Genomic DNA, 16,717 nt, shown 5'->3' with positions numbered 1-16,717 from the left:
CCACTGACACTGCTTTAACACTCCCCCAAAGACAGCCAAAATCTTTTAAGACCTCTAAGTGACAGTTTAGATTTCTTTGTTAGGAAACTTATGGGCTAGATGGTGTTTCCCCGAAATTCATATGTTGAAGTCCTAACCCTCAGTACTTCAGAAAGTGACTATGGAGAACGGATCTTCAAGGAGATCAAGTTAAAATGAGGCCATTAGGGTGAGTTTTAATCCAAACTGACTACTATCCTTATAGAAAGAAGAAGTGTGGACACAGACACCAGGGATGCATGCACATAGTAGAAAGACCATGTGAGGACATATTAAGTGACCACAATCACCAAGCCAAGGAAAAGGGCTTTAGAAGAAAAGCCCCTCAACACCTTGATCAGGGACTTATAGCCTCCAGATCTGAGAAAAGGAGCATCTGTTGGTTTAGCCCCCCAGTCTGTAATACTTCATTATGCTAACTCTAGGAAACATACAGAAACAAATATTTACAAAGTCCCCATAATAGACAAACCTTTGTAGTCAGCCCCCAAGGAGTAGTGAGAAAGCTGAACAAGTTGGGGAGATGAAAGACTTTTAAAAACAAGGAAAATCCTTTGAGGGTCTGTCTGCCCTAACCCTCATTGATGAAGAGGCACCCTGAGGTTGGTTCTACTCAGGAGCTCAGCAGAAAACAAACCAGGGGACCATACAACCTCTTGGGAAACCTGAAATCTGAAGTAATAAAATTTTGGTTGTTGGTGGTTGTGAAATAGTTTATTTGAGGAACATAGTCCTATAGTTAAGAAGACTGACACCATTGAAGGTTAACATTTAAATTAATAGAAATCTTGGGGGAAGTCCACATTTTATATGGCAGAAATGTGTGTCTCACTATTGAAACATTAGAAATTGGTTGCATCATTTACATGCAGGCAGCTTGAAGAGTCTGGAATGGACTGTTGCTGAGAAATCAAGATGGCAGCCCACTGTAGATTAGGACCTCGTAGAAACTGGATTAATATAAAGATGCTATGATACCAATGGCAAGGGTATTTTTGCACAAACTTCATTAAGTGAACAGTTTTACATAATAAAAACAGGAAATGGATTTGCTTTTCTGGAGACTAGTCTTGAGTCATTGAAACTTTAATTAAATAAAAATAGTTTCATGCCTATTTAAAAAAAACATTTTTACACGAATTTTTTGCTTATGATGGGGAATCCTTGACTGAGAGGACAAAAGCAAGAGCAGGACTTGCAAGCGAGGGAGAAAAGATAGGCAGTCTAGAAAAAGTAAATCTTGCACATTTCTGGCAGTAAACTAATTGGCTGGTATTCTGTTCTTGAGTAAGCTGGTATTCTGTTCTTGAGTAAGCTGGGTAAAGGTATCAAAACAATTTAAGTTGTTATGGATTCTCCAGGAAATCAGGTGAGTCCACAAAAACTGCATGAGACAAAATCTGTGTCTTGAGACTTTGATGCAGGACTGTGGCATGGAACGTGGCAAAATTCACTCTGTGGCTTCTGCTACAAGAGGAGAAGGAACATCCTGCTGCCCTTGTTAATGACTTGATTCAAAATGTTACCAATGAACCAGATTTCCTTAAGAAGGTCATAACTAACTGGAGATGAATCATGGATATACTACTATAATGTGGAAATAAAGGCCCAGCATTCCAGTGAAAGTCTCCTGGTTCTCCATGCCCAAAGAAGGCAAAGTCACAGCAAGATCAAAACATGTTAACTGTGTTTTTTTGATTGGGAAGGTGCTTTCCATCATGAGTACAGCCCTCCAGACCAAACAATTAACAAGGAGTACTACTTCAGTGTTCGTCGCTGGCTGAGAGGTACAATATGATGAAAACGGCCGCAGCTTTGTGCAACTAGAGATTGGCTGCTTCATCGTGATAATGCGCTTGCTCGTGCATCACGTCTTATTCAGAGGTTTTTGGTGGAACATCATATCATTCAGGTGACTCAGCCCCCCTACAGCCCAGATGTGGCGCCATGTGACTTCTGGCTTTTCCTAAATCTAAAATCACCTTTGAAAGGAAAGAGATTTCAGACCATCGCTGCAATTCAGGAAAATACAACAAGGCAGCTGATGGTGATTCCAACAAAGGACTTTGCAGAGTGTTTGAATAGTGGAATAGATGCTGGGAGAACTGTGTGAGGTCTCAAGATGCCTACTTTGAAGGGGACTGAGGCGTCATTGTCCTATGTACAATGTTTCTTCTATCTTGTATCTTAAATAAATGTCTCTCATTGTAAGATGGCTGGATACTTTCTGGAAAGACCCTGTTTATAGCTCACAGTGTTACCAAGATTAAATGGAGTTATGTAAAATCCACAGCATACCAACTGGCATGTAGCAGGAGATTCATAAATGTTAATCTTCCACTTTATACTTGTTTTAATTGGACTTATCTAGCAACTTAATTTCAGAAGTGGCCCAATGAATCTGAATAGACAAATTCAAAATTCACTTTATTCTCACCAATTGGATTAGACCTCATGTTTTTATAAACTTATTTTTATATTCTTTTGGAAATACAGACAAAATATTTAAATGTAAGCATATCCTATGTTCGTACAGGGAGAAAGATCAAGACTAATAAAACCAAAATATTCATGTGTAGCTAAATCTTAGTACGAAGACTTGCATGGCTAATTAGTAAAAAGGAGCTCATGAGGATGAGAACTTGTTGGAAGAAGACGTAAAGATCATGAATAACTTTGAAATCTCTATTTCAACATAAAAAGAGCTCTTGTCATTTGCTTCTTTCAGATAAACTTAATGGGAATATCGATGATATTTGCTCCTATTAAAAACACGGAGAACCCTCATGTAAAATAGGAGCAAACAGCTGGTTAAAATGAGGAAGTCTACTGATAGGAAATTGTGGGGAGGAGGGACGTCAAAGAGGAGAGAGGTTTAATTTAGGCCCCAGGTAGACACCATACCAGCTTCCACCGGTCTGTACCTAACAGAAATAGAAAGGGGCCACTTTATCAATCGGGGCCAAGTTCAGAGAGAACAAAAAGCATTTAGTGAGGAGCAAAGACAAAGTGCTTAGCTTTCAGAAGAACAGCACTCTGTACACCGAGTTGTCCTTATGTCGAAATGCTACTGCACAAGGACTTCGGGCCAGCAGTCTCCTGAAAAACTGGTGTCGCTCTGACCTTTCTAGGCAGCAGCCACCAGCTCGACTTGGGAGGAGAGTTGTGATGGATTATTATGACTCCCGCTCTGTCACTTCCATCAGTTCACAAAGGTTTTAGAATCTGTATTGGGATTTAGCCGTAAATCTGGTTAACGAGGAGGCCCCTGGGGAAAGAATGCGTGGAAGAGAGAAGACGCTTTCTCACCTGGGATTTCTCGTCTTTTCTTCTCCCACCTTCAGCGTTTTCTGCTGCGCTTTCTTGTTTCTCTTACAAACTCAGGCCGGAACAAAGCCGTCCATACTAAGATGTTACTAATAACATGTCTCCCCTGCATGGGGGAAAAGCTGAGTCTTAGAAGTGGGATTAATTTGAAGGAATGCAGCCAGCTAGGCAGCACGGGGCAGTTGGGGCGGGGACGAGATTGGGTTTGGAGTGTTTTTAAGGTCTCTTGCCTTCAAAGCATTTGACTGCTGAACCCAACATTTCCCTGATCCACCCAGCATACTGCCAGCTCTCATCATCGGCTCACGCCCGTCTCCTGAACCATGATGGAGTGCTGCTCCTTTCAGCTTAGCTTGCACACCCAGGTCCTCAGCTTCTCACTTCAAACGTGATTCATTTCTCCTGATGGTAAGCCCCACATCACTCAGCTGCCAGATAAGCCTGTGGCATTTTCCACAGTCAGGCCCAATAGATAGGTTCTAGAAAAATAAGTGGAATCCGGTGTGCACTGCACTGGAAAGGAGGTAGGCATAAAGTACTATTACCATAATTCTTCCAGAAAAACCAGCTGGAGATGCCTTTTTATATACCCTTCTAGTAATGCATCAAAAAGGCTTAACATAGTGGTTAAATTATCAAGCCCCATCTCCTAAAGTAAGGATGGGTTTTTATAACTTTCTTTTCTCTCACACACAAAAATATTTTATTACTATTAAATATTTCAGTCATATAGCCTATAATATTACAAATAATTGTGTACCTTCTCCACAGATTAAAAAATGACAAATAACTTCCTTCACTCTATTCAAGTTCTAAGGATTAGTCACTGAATCAATAACCTAACTATCTTTAAATCAGATACCTTGTTCATAGTATCCGTTTTTCACATCATCAGTTTTTCTCTCCATCAGTACACAGACGAGTGTTGACAGTAACTTGTGGAAGACACCCCATTGTCTCTTGGGGGCCACCTCCCCCTCCAGGAGATGCCCTTGACCCTCGAATCCAAGCACCTACCACTGTGCATATGCTGCAGTGAATGCTCAATAAATATTCATCAAACAAGTGATTTAACAATCGTGCGTAGGTGGCAATGAGGTTAACGTGAAGTCTTTCTGTAGTGAATACTAGTATCTGTTTTTTCAACATGATCCTGAAAAGGCATATTGTTTAATATATGTGAGCTTTGACATTTCTCTGCTCTTATTTTAGGTTTATGCTCCTCCAATGTCTCAATAATTTCCTGGTTCCCTGGTCAGAGGGTATTGCCATAAACTTTGGAGGTGTACCTTCTATAAGCTTATTTGGTGGAAGCAAGATAATTTACTCCCCTCTGTCTATTTCCCCCATGAAATAGACTGTAAGCTTCCAGAGGACAGGCATGGTGCCTAGCCTGGCACCTGGAACATAGTAGATGCTCAATAAAAAAGTCGGCAATGGACTGGTTAAATACCTCTCTCTCCCTCTTCCTTAATGTCAGAGCAGTCTACAGAGACACATCCTATATAATCTGGGGAGAATGGAACAGAATGAATAGTTTGGTACCTGCTTCATGCGCCATTCACCAGGCTGGTTGCCAGGCATACATTACCTTGTGTAATTTTTATAGCAACCCTGCGAAGTAGGTATTATTCTAATTTTACAGGTAAAGAAACGGAGGCCCAGAGACGTCTGTCATGATATAAAAGTGTGTACATGAAATTCTTCTTTCTACTAGAATATCTATTCTCTTCCGATTGCTTGACCAAGTCGAACCCAACCTTCAAGAACCAAATAAGACCGCTGGAGGAACATTCTCCGTGGGTCTCTTGTGCTTCCTTCATCTTCCGAGGAAGGGCATTGACAGGTTTGTACTGGGTTATTTTTTTGAGGATGTTTGTAATATAGCCTCTCCCTTTGGGAGAGAAGACAGGTTCGTTTTCTGAGCAGCGTGATAAGAAATAATGCCTCCCGCTGGGACAAAGATTGGACAGGTTTGCTAGCAACCTGGTTAGAGGGTCGGGGCTTCCTTAGGTCAGGGTCCCTCAGCTGCGGTGTAAAGCTACAGCATACGCAGCATCCCCCGGGGCTGCTCTTTAGCATCTCTGTGGGATGCAGAGGACAAGCAGACCACTGTGAACACAAAGCCCAGGTGCATGCTGTGCTGAGAGTACTAATGTCACTGCCTCGGACGCAGGAGCTTGGTGTCCTCTCTCGGTATTCGTGAAAATGTGCAGGCTACCTTTTCAGTTCGCAAACAGGGTAAAATCTCAGACTTTTGCAGTTCCTGACGGAGACCTTCTTCCTTTGGGAAGCCTTATCCAACCACTCCAGCTTACAGTGATATCTCTAAGACACATTTGGCAGGAAACCCAACCTGCTGAGTAATGCATTTGTGAATATTTTTATTACCTCACACTTGATTGCTCTTCCAGAGGATAGAGAAAACCACTTATACTTCTTGATAAGTATTTAACATTTTTCTACACGTAGAAATTGGCTCTCATTTTATTAATTATAATTCATTAAAATGTATTGAATATCTATTAAATGTAGGCAATTATGATAAAAATATTTAAGTAATTATACCCCTAATTGGCACATAAGCTCCTTGAAAATGAGCATAATACCCAATACTTCTTTTTTATCCATTATAATTCTTCATGTCTCTCATTCCCTCATTCAAGAAATATTTACTGAGCATCTGCTATGTGCAGGTGGTATATTAGTTGCTGAGTATACCAATGAATAAGGAAAACTCCTTATCTCCAAGGAGCTCTTGGAAACAGAAGCACACAGTGCAAGGAGGAAGTCCAGTGACTGCAGGAAGTCCAGATCATTGAGGGAATTTGGAGAAGGACCACCCGCCGGAGCCTTCATTGTAGGAGGGTGCAGCTGGCTTTTCCTCTTGTTGCTATTTTTTAGCAGCATATAGTGCCCAGTAGACACTAGAAAAAAAAAGTGCTAAGGGGTGGACTGATAAGTTCAAACTAGAAAATTTGGCCCACTCCCTTCTCTGGAACTTATGTATACAATCCAAAATAGCCCACCTAAGACTCGGCTGGCCTGTGCTAAAAACTGCAAGCAGGCACCAGTTCTACCTGTTTTAAAATATGTATACCAGTGCACTGAAGTAGACAAACATATATTGACACCTAAAAATAGCACTAAGGACTAGAAAGATGCACAAGGTATGCCCCCTGCCCTCGGGATGTTCACAATCGAGACAGACACAGAAGAACATAACCTACAACGGGAGAGGGGGGTAAGCATTGGGTAGAACCTGGAGTTACTATTAACAAGCCGTGGCAGTCACTTTGTGGGGGACCAAGGGAGCTTCTTGCATTTGAGCTGGTTTTTAAAGGGTGGAAAGGCTTTCCACGGGCAGAGAGTGGAGAGAAAGACAGCCCAGGCAAAAGCTCAAGCAAATGCACATTCTTCAAAAATAACCAAATAAACTAGTTAATCAATAAAAGAAGAGTTCAGGGACTGGTCAGTAGAACAGCATTTGGAATGTAGGGCACATGGAGAATGGAAGGTCAGAAAGGAAGTTCTGCTGAGTGCCTTCCAATGTTTGGTAAGCACCTGCTGCGACCACTAAGCAGAGAGGGTGGTGAATGGCACCCTTAGGTGCTGAGGTGATATTCGTTAGGCAGAGGTTGTAGTGAATGATGTCATCTGACTTACTGATACAGGGTGCAGCCAGGGGGGCCCCCAAAAAAGATTTGGAATGGTGTCCAGAATTCAAAGTGTATAGGAATATTGGAGAGACATATAAGATGTCCTCACACCTCCCCACCAGGGGGAAGAAACGAATGGAGCCAGGCCATTGAGAGCTATTTTGCATAGCAACAGTTTTGGAGCTAACCTCTGGAATGGTTATTTAACATATCTGTAACCTTTAACTGGTTTCATAGATATGTTAAATAGCAGTGGCCAAGTTTGGAGCCAGGGAGAAGGGAGTAGCAGGGACTCAAGATGGAAACCAGGGTCTGCGCTCCAGAGTGAGAAGGCCTGTGTGGGAGCTTGGAAAAGACTGGCTCCAGGACACGAAGGGTCCCCACTTGGCCAGATGAGAGGGAGAGCCACGCGGTTTCAGCAGAGTGAGGACCCCCTCTTGGTGAGGTGAAAGAGGAAGCCACGTGGTTTTGGCAGGGTGCGGACCCCCTCTTTCCCAGGTGAAGGGGAAAACCACGCAGCTTTGCCAGAATGGAGATCCCTGCAGCCAGGTGAAGAAGAAAGCCACATGTTTCTGGTGGAGTGCGGACTCCTGTAGCTTTGGTCGAAGAGGCCCACGCGGCTTTGGGGTGCCCCCTTTGGCCGCGGGGCCTGAAAAAGCGGGAGAGACTTTTGACTGGAACTGGGTACAAAGGATTCTTGCCAGTGGACAATGAGAGGGTACCACAGTACTTTGGATTAACTCGAGATCCTGCACAGTGACACAGCTGACAGTGCCAGCAACCTGCATGCAACACAGACGAGTGCTCTTTTCCTGATTTACGGTACCCAGAGTAGGGACAGTGGGAGAAGGGAGCGCTGTGTGGGTGTAGGTGTATACCCTAAAGGACTTTGCTATTTTAGTGGTGGCATTAGGCCTGAATAGCATTAAATAAACATTTCGTTTCCTTTTCACAAATCTCTGGCTTTAAGAGATGTCTTTCCAATTGGCGGCGGACAGAAGGGCCCAGTAGATATTGGTATTCCGTTTTTGGTAGGGGCCCCTGTTGTATAGCAGTTTTGGGCATCCCTAGGTGGGCCAAATATTGTATTGCCCCTCCCTCGGACCTCTTGTTCGGTAACATTATGAGGAGCAGGCTAAGTCTTGGCAGCTGTGTGTGGGATGGTTTAGAGGGTGAGAGATGGAGTTAGGTCATTGTGGAAGCTTCTGTGATTATCCAGGGGAAAAATGGGAAGGGTCTAAACTGGATGAAGATGAAAAGAGAACAAAGTTGCAAGACTCATGGTGAGGTTAGAATCCTGAGAACCTGATGACTGATTCAACGAGAGACAGTTATGAAGATGAATCCAAGCCTTCTATTTTGGGAACGAGAGAACCAGATGCCAGAATCATAGGGAACACTCAGTAGATAAAAGGTCTTGAACTGGGGAGATCTCGAAGGTCTTTGTATTCCTTAACCAATCTGTATCATATCTTTTTTCTGTGACTTCATTTTGTTACAACTACAGACTCAGCCTCATATGTTTTTAAGCAGGAGAAGAAAACATTTATAACTTCTCAGGAAACACTCTGACCAGTGTTTTTCACATTTCTGGACCATTAGTGGATGGTGAAATCAATTGAAAATGGTATAAGGCCATGTAAAAAAATAAAATACAGCAGAGCAATATATAAACTATAGTGGTTGCTCACGAAAGTTGGGACGGTGTTTCCTGTTGTACGTGCACACACTGGGTTTGCAACGTCAGCTACGTGTCTGCATGTGAATCGCAGTTTAGAAAGTTTGAAAGCCACCGATCTAGACAGTGCCCAGCAAGCCGTTTCGGTCTAAACCCTCCCTCCTCCAGTTCACTGGATTCGAGTACAGAGAACCGGAAAGGGGTGTGGGGGCTGGAGGCGTCTTTGGTCACTTTGACAATGAATGACAATACGATGATGTCAAACAATGGTGCTAGTTTCTTGTCCGACTTCCGTGATTTTTCTAAAAAGGCCAAAGCACCCTCTATGTTTTTCTGTTTGTAGTCCCTTTGGCAACACGGTCCACCATTGGTTTACCTATACATCATATCAAAAACAGAAAGAGAATACGTACTTTTCTCGAGATTTCATATAAGCCTTTGCTAAATACCTTAAGACAAAAGAATTAAAAATGTAAATTGTAAATCCTCATGGATTTCATTTTTCCACTAGATGGCAGAAAAAGCATTTGTAATGGAAATTACATTGTCATATATTTAATCAATGCTGAAGATTTTTTTAATAAAAGGAGGCATATTTCATTTTAGTTTGAATAGCGGAATATGATTATAAGACATCTGATTATTTTATAACTAATTTAATTATATTAAGCTAAAATTAAAGGGAAAACTTTAAATTAGTTTGTATTTATATATTTACATCCATTGTCCATATGTCTCAATTAAGATAAATATGACGAAATTTCACTGGCCTTAGAATACTGCCAGTCTCTCTTTTAATACAGATTTTTAAATAAAAGGTAGTTTTAAATAAATAACAAATTATTTTACACTACACGTAATCACGTCTTCACTGGTGTGACTCAGTGAATTGAGTGCCAGCTTGCAAACCAAAAGGTTGCCGGTTCGATTCCCAGTCAGGGCATCTGCCTGGGTTGCAGGCCAATCGATATATCTCTTACACGTCAATGTTTCTCTCTCTCTTTTTCTTCCTCTTTTCCCCTCTCTCTATAAATAAATAAAAACAAAACAAAAGAAAAACATAATCACAATACATCATGATTGAGATCTACTTAATTATGATATACTGCAGATAACGATAAGTAAAAAGGTTGATGGCACATTTGTGGTTATAAACTCAAAATATGTTTGCTTTATAAAGAAAGAATAAAAGCCATGTGAGCTAGGTAAATACAATATGAAAATTAAACATGGTATATACCTTTTCTCTATGCTAATAATTCTAATGAGACTTTTTTTTTTACCATGCATTTGTGGTTCATGTTGCCATTTATCAACAATTATTCTACAGAGGCATTTGTAATTAGAACAATTTACTAGGCAATTGAGAAGTGTTTCACAGACAGTTGTACCCTTGCTCTGGTTCATTTACCATCAAAGAGAAAATTATTTTATGGGTCTACAAAGAACAAAATGGTTAATAAAGTGAGCTATACAAAAGAGAATGTTTTAGGAAACAGGTATAATTTGATAATATCAAACTTCAAGTAAAAACTAGTTCAAAGGAACGAAATATTGTTTCTATTTCAGTCCTTGCTTTTGCTACTGTTTACCTTATAGTCCATTTTCAAAAAGTTGAAGAGTGGACCATCAGCTTAAGAGGAGGGGAAAAAAGGGATGAAAAACTAGAAGTGATGAAAAGGGGTGATGAAAAGTTGCAGCCCACAGACATCTGAAGAATGCTTGTTCTGGGCCAGGCCCTGGGGTAGGAGGGGAGACATGTTTTTTTCTCTCGTCATGAGAGGGTAAAAGAAAGAGGAGCGAGATGTTAGGAGAGCCAATAGGAAGAAGTAAAAGGTTTGATGAGATTACATAATAATCTCACCAAGGCCTTACTGAGTTATCTCAGCTCTATCTCTCTCCCAGCCTTTGCCAACTGCCTCTTACCCAGCAGAACAATGACAACCAAAAGGCAAACTTTGGAGCATGCTGGTGATGCTTACAATCATCAGAAAACTGGGAGGGTCTTCTGGTGGCGTGAGAGGGTCAGAGGTGAGAGTCACATCTGCGATGACCCTGGGCAACCTGCTATGTGCATGAAGTAACTTATAGCCAGTCCCAGAGTCTGGTTTAGAAAGCCCTGTGCCGCGCTAGGCATGGCAAGGACATCTGGTCTTGTATTTAGTCAAAATGGGTAAATGACTTTTTGGGGGAATAGCAACTCACATGGTACAGTAAATTTGTTTCTCGGACAGACAATGTTAATCAGAGTGAATGATCTCACCCGGTATCTTGAGAAAAAGACTGTTTTTATGTCTGTTTCTCTGCAAAGGCAACTGTGGGTTAAAAACAAGTAAGTTTAAAATAAAAGAATGTGATTTGAAGCACTCTTTTAAAAATCAAGAAAACTTACGTTAGATTTGTGGGAGCATTCCCATGCAGAACCAAATTCTCAAAATCCCACTGGTCCTAATCCAAGCACCCTGGGTCTAGCTGCCTGCTGAATGCCAGGCCCTGGTCAGGCATTTTCACATCTCTGGCCTCAGTTCCTTAAATTATATGTCATCTGGGAGTTAGACTTCCAGCTCTAATATTCTCTGAATGAGAGGATCAGATCTGGTAGTCATTCACTGTTAATGAAAACAAACTGGAAAGAACTCTGGCCCAAAGTCCCATTCATTCTACCCCAGATTTTTAGCTCCTTTGATGCTCCCCAGTGAGAGAAATCTGGCCTCTCAGGATACAATCTTTTTTGTGCTTTGCCCTTCCTGATGTTGCCACTGAAAATGCCTTTATAAATCTACAGCCTGAGCCACAGAGTAACTTCTTGAAGGTTGTATGAATGGCTCTGTTTTGCTAACCCGGCTCTGCGGAGACTCTGCCCCTGGAACGTGGAGTGGTTTTTGTTTTCCGGTTCAGACCCGGGAAGAATGTGTAGTGGGAGCTCTCAGCACAACCCTATAGATCAACACTCAGCACATCTCTAATGGGCTCAGCGCGGTGACAGCTGTGACGAATACCATGGCAATTTCCCAGATAAGATTGTATCCGAGTAGGGGCTACATTTCCTTCAAAGTTGCGGAGGCCATTATTATTCTTTGGAGAGGAATTCTGAGGAGGAAATAGCTGATTTAAATGCCTGCTGTCAGTTGCCAAAGACATTGTTACAAAATACTGTTATAACGATGTAGAAAACTGCCCATTGCTTTGAATTCCACGTTTTGGGGGGCTCCCTCCCATTCATCATCCAAGCCTTCCCTTTTAGCCAACCAAGTGCGTGAAGACTCGCATGCTGTAAGAGCTTCCTATCTTAGTCCCAGCTTTGGGTTTTGTGGCATTTCACATCATTTGGTGTGACCTTTAAACCCTTAGGAGGACTTCTAAGAAACAGTTTACAGCCCAGAAATACCAACTCACTTTGCCTATGTATTCAATTTTATTGGCTCAACAAGTGTTGAGTGCTCATTACTTTTCCACACATGAGAAAGCAGGATAGGGTAGTGGTTCTGAGCAGTTTCTAGGGTCGAACTGCCTTGACTCTAACCCTGTCTCCACTCAATTACTAGTAGTATGATAACTGTGTTACCTCGGACAAGTTATTTTGATTTCCGCATCTGTATAAGGATGTTAATAGTAATACCTACCTCATAAGGTTGGAATTAGAATGAAATGAGTTAATATTTATAAGGTGCTAAAAATAATGATAGCTCATAGTAAGTGTTCATTAATGTGTTTATTACATCTATAAAGAGGATAACATTATTACCATTAAGGAATTTATAGTCTGAGATCTAACAGGATATGTACAGGAATAACATAAATTGAGTTAGAGGGCGCCCTAGAGTGACTCATGAAAAGCTTAAAGCAAAAAATAAAAGTAAAGGTTCAGTTTCAAACTATTGGATGCACACAAAAATACCACAAAATAATAGACAAAATAACAGGAAAAAATATTTGGCACAGCTTTGGTTGAAAAAGCATTAGTATCTTGTATTGAGGAAACTTGAGAGGAGGATATGTATGTATTAAAAGATTGGGCAGGAACTTCAGAGCCTCAGAGGGGCATGTTGATTGCAAACTGAAGTGGCTGGGTCAGATTTGATTAAAAAAGAAAGAGTCCTCAGAACTCTCTAGAAACAGAATTGTTCCTCAGCAAAGTTGATCTGGAAGCAGTGCGTTTGGTTGTTTGGAGAGTAGACGTGTTAAGATGCTGAGCATCCGGTGAAAGGGAGCATCAGCCTCGTCTGGGAACTCGAAGGACATGGTGGACATGGATGTCCACTTGGGTCCGTAAGTGCTTGATGGAGGTTTTCTGAGGTTCTGGAGCCCAGGCAATTGGAAAACTGGTAGTGAGTCAAGTTAAGGCAGACAGGGGTAGACACAGGTTTGAGGGGGAGCTGCTGGATTTGTTTCTGAGACTACGTCAGTGTGAGAAATCAGCTTCACAACTACAGAGGTAAACAATTGGTTGGAAATGCAAGTTTAGACCTCTAAAGAGTATACAAACCGAGAAATAGAGAATTAGGATTCATCCTGAAAGAAGTTGAGGCCAGGGCCACAGATGACATAGCAAAGTACTTCCGCTGAGTGGGAGTTGAGGCCTGAGGGCCATGGCAGGAAAGGGCTTGTTGAAAATACAGATTCTCAGACCCAGTCACATACACCTAACCTGAATTTTGGGATGACGTTAAGCACTCTGTGTTTTTTTTAACTATATGAGAAAGTTTATTTAGAACGTCGCAGAGGTAGAAGAAGTGAGCTGTAGAAGAAATGAGCTCAGGAAACAGAAGCCAAAGAAGGGCCTTGGAGCTTAAGGGAAGGAGAGCCAAGTACACTCGTAAAGATGATTCAAGTAGATTGCTCCAGAGAGTGAGAGCACGCCAAGGACTCCATATTTTTTTTAACAAATTGTCAACATTTTTCTCATAAACATTAAAGTTGGGGCCCTCTGCCTCAGGGGGTGAAGGTTCTAGAGGCCTCTTGCATTCCCAGGCTGTGGCCTCTTCCTCCCTCTTCAAAGAGCATCTCCAGTCTCGGCTTCTCTCATCACATCACCTTTTCTCTGATTCTGCCTTCTCCTTGTCCGTCTTTCAGGGAGTTGTGACTATATTGGGCCACCCCCCTTCACTTATTTACATCTGAAAAGTTCTTTTAGTCACGGGGGGGGGGGGTAACATATTTACAAGTTCTAGAGATGAGGACTAGGATGCCTTTTTGGGCTCTATTATTCAAACCACCTACCTTGTGGCTCAGTGAACTTGGAAAAGCAGCCTCTACTGTGAGGGGCCCCATCAGCTCTGTGCCCTAGACCTTCTGCTCTTCTCATAGGACACCTGAAATGTCAGTCACGGCCGTCAGTCAATCCTATAGGCTGAGAGTGGCCTGCTGTCAACCTGTGCATTAAATACTGGTAGAGATAAATATTTTGGAATAAAATAGTATGAAAAGAAGTTCTAGTTTCTTCCCACATACTATTTGATTGTTTAGAGTAGGGGTGTCAAACTCATTTTCACCAGGGGCCACATCACCCTCATGGTTGCCTTCCAAGGGCCAAAATAATTTTAGGACTGTATAAATGTAACTACTCCTTAACTGTTGGGAGTTGAAATTATATTCGGCCCTTTGAAGGAAACCGTGAGGCTGATGTGACCCCTGGTGAAAATGAGTTTAACACCTCTGCTTTAAAAGCATCTTCTGAAATACAATCATCCCAATTTGGTGATCAGTGAGAGAGATGGTTAATTTTATGTGTCAACTGGCCAAACATCAGTAGAGATATTGCTGCAAAAGTATTCTTTAGTTATGATAGACTTTTATGTCAGTAGACTTTGAGTAAGGCAGGCTACCCTCCATATTGTAAGTGGGTCTCATTCAATCTGATGAGGTCCTCAAGAAAAAAGACGGGGGCCCCCTGAGGAGAAATGAATTCTACCTCCAGATGGACTTAAGACTAGTATCAACTTCTGCCGAATTTCCAGCCTGCTAACCTGCCCTGAGAATTTCACACTTCCCCCAACCCATGTAATCTCAAGAGCTAATTCCTTAAAATCTCTCCCTCCCCACCACTCTCAGAGAGAAAGACAGAGACAGGTAAAGACAGATGGATAGTTAGATATAAATATATAAACAAACACACGTTCTACTGGTGGTGTTTCTCTGGAGAACCCTGATTAATACAATGAGTCAGAGAAGCACTTTCAGCTTATGGGAGGACATGATTGGAAGCATTGTAATAAACCTCAGGCTCAAGGGTAATATTAATCAATCTGAGCCCTGGCTGGTATGGCTCAGTGGATTGAGTGCTGGCCTGTGAACCAAATGGTCATTGGTTTGATTCCCAGTCCGGGCGCATACTTGGGTTGTGGGCCAGGTCCCTTGGTGGAGTGTGGGGGTGACTTTCCTTGCAAGTCCCCCCCTTGTGCCACGGATAAGAGTAAACATGACTGAGACATGGTGTGATCTGCTTGGGGAGCAGAGGTGGCCAGTTTCCCAGAGGAATAAGGCCTTGAGCAGTGGCAAGTTTTTCAGGGGAAAAAGGCCTTAAGCCCTTCCTCCAAAGGCTTTTATTGGATTGTAATACACAGGAATACAGGGCAGCAAGGATCAAATAGTAGATAAAATTTCAAAGAAATCTGAGGGCTTAGTCTGAGTCAGAGTCTGTCAGGAAGAGTTTTAGGGTTTCCTGCTTAAACCCTTAACATATGAATGAAAGCACTCTTAGCAGAGCAGATCTCACAGGTTTATCAGGAAGTCTTTGTGATGCCAGATTCCCCGGACATGCTCTAGCAAGGCAAGGAGCTGCACCCCTCCCCATCAGGTATTCAGGCTTTAAGGGATTAGAGCCAGAAACCGATTCTCCCAGAGAACAAGGGGACTTGGGCTTTGTCAAAGCCGGAGGCGGGGGTGGGGGGGTGGGGGGGTGGGGGTGGGCGAGAGTCCATTGTTCCCTCTTTTTTGCAGCCTCCCTGAGTCATTCCATGATGGCCTCCTAAGTGGTTGTGTCTGGCCTAGGTTGCCCACCGCTGTGAGGGGTCTTACCCGTCAAGGACTTTCAACCGTGCTTTGGGGACAGGGAGGAAACTGAGGCAGCATTTGCTACCAGAGACAGGCTTTGTCTCCTGCGGCTCCCATCCCGGTGGTCACTGTCCCCTCCTTAGCCACAGGGGGTAGAGTTACAATTCCTAGAACCAGGCAGAGTGGTCCACAACAGTGGGGGTTGTGGGAGAGGCAACCACACACTGATGTTCCTCTTCCTTTCTTTCACCCTCCCTCCTCCTCTCTGAAGATAGATTAAATAAATAAATAAGTACATAAATAAACTGAGTCCCAAAGTAGCATAAAATCTAGGCTCACTTATACTTGCTTTAAAGTAGTTCTATCTATCATTAGGTGAACCTGAAATGTTGACTGGGCAGAAAGTATCACTACAGGGGCCTCCATTCTGTCAAAAACTACCTAACAGGTATTGGGAGTCAAAGAAAAATAAGAGATCTCCAGTTTATCTCTCTTAATGATCTTATCAAAGTTATTATAAAAACCAGGTGATAACAATGTTATAAATACCTTATTTCCTTTCCTACAATTACTTAATAATAATTAGTTAGTTAAAACTCTGACAGCTCTGAAGTTAAGAAGAGAGAAACCATGGCTCACTGGCTTCTGGGCTTGAATTAGACAGAGTAACACCACGTTGTTTCAAGGAAAAAACAAGAAGAATGGGAGGTGTATAATATTTATAATTGCTTGGCTTGGAATTTTGCCAAAAGCCAAGCACTAATAATTTTTGTCATAAAAAATGCCAAGGATGCTCTTAAATGAAAACCACTATGGTGACTTTCCAGGTCCGCATCCCATCAGAAAGTGATATTGCTCTCAAAGAGATCTACTTATATTTGAGCATTTGTGAAAAACTGACTCCTGAGATTTTCTGGATCTTTGCGACCAGTGAAGTTATGGGCAGAAGTGTTTGTGAATCCCTTAACATGAAAGGTGAGAAACATATATGTAAAACAGACACTTCAGAATTTTTCCAGAG

The sequence above is a fragment of the Artibeus jamaicensis genome, unplaced genomic scaffold (genome assembly GCF_021234435.1).
Source record: "Artibeus jamaicensis isolate MK-2021 breed Jamaican fruit bat unplaced genomic scaffold, CSHL_Jam_final contig_415, whole genome shotgun sequence".
In the NCBI taxonomy this organism is placed as follows: domain Eukaryota; kingdom Metazoa; phylum Chordata; class Mammalia; order Chiroptera; family Phyllostomidae; genus Artibeus; species Artibeus jamaicensis.
Note: the sequence above shows the minus strand (reverse complement) of the source record.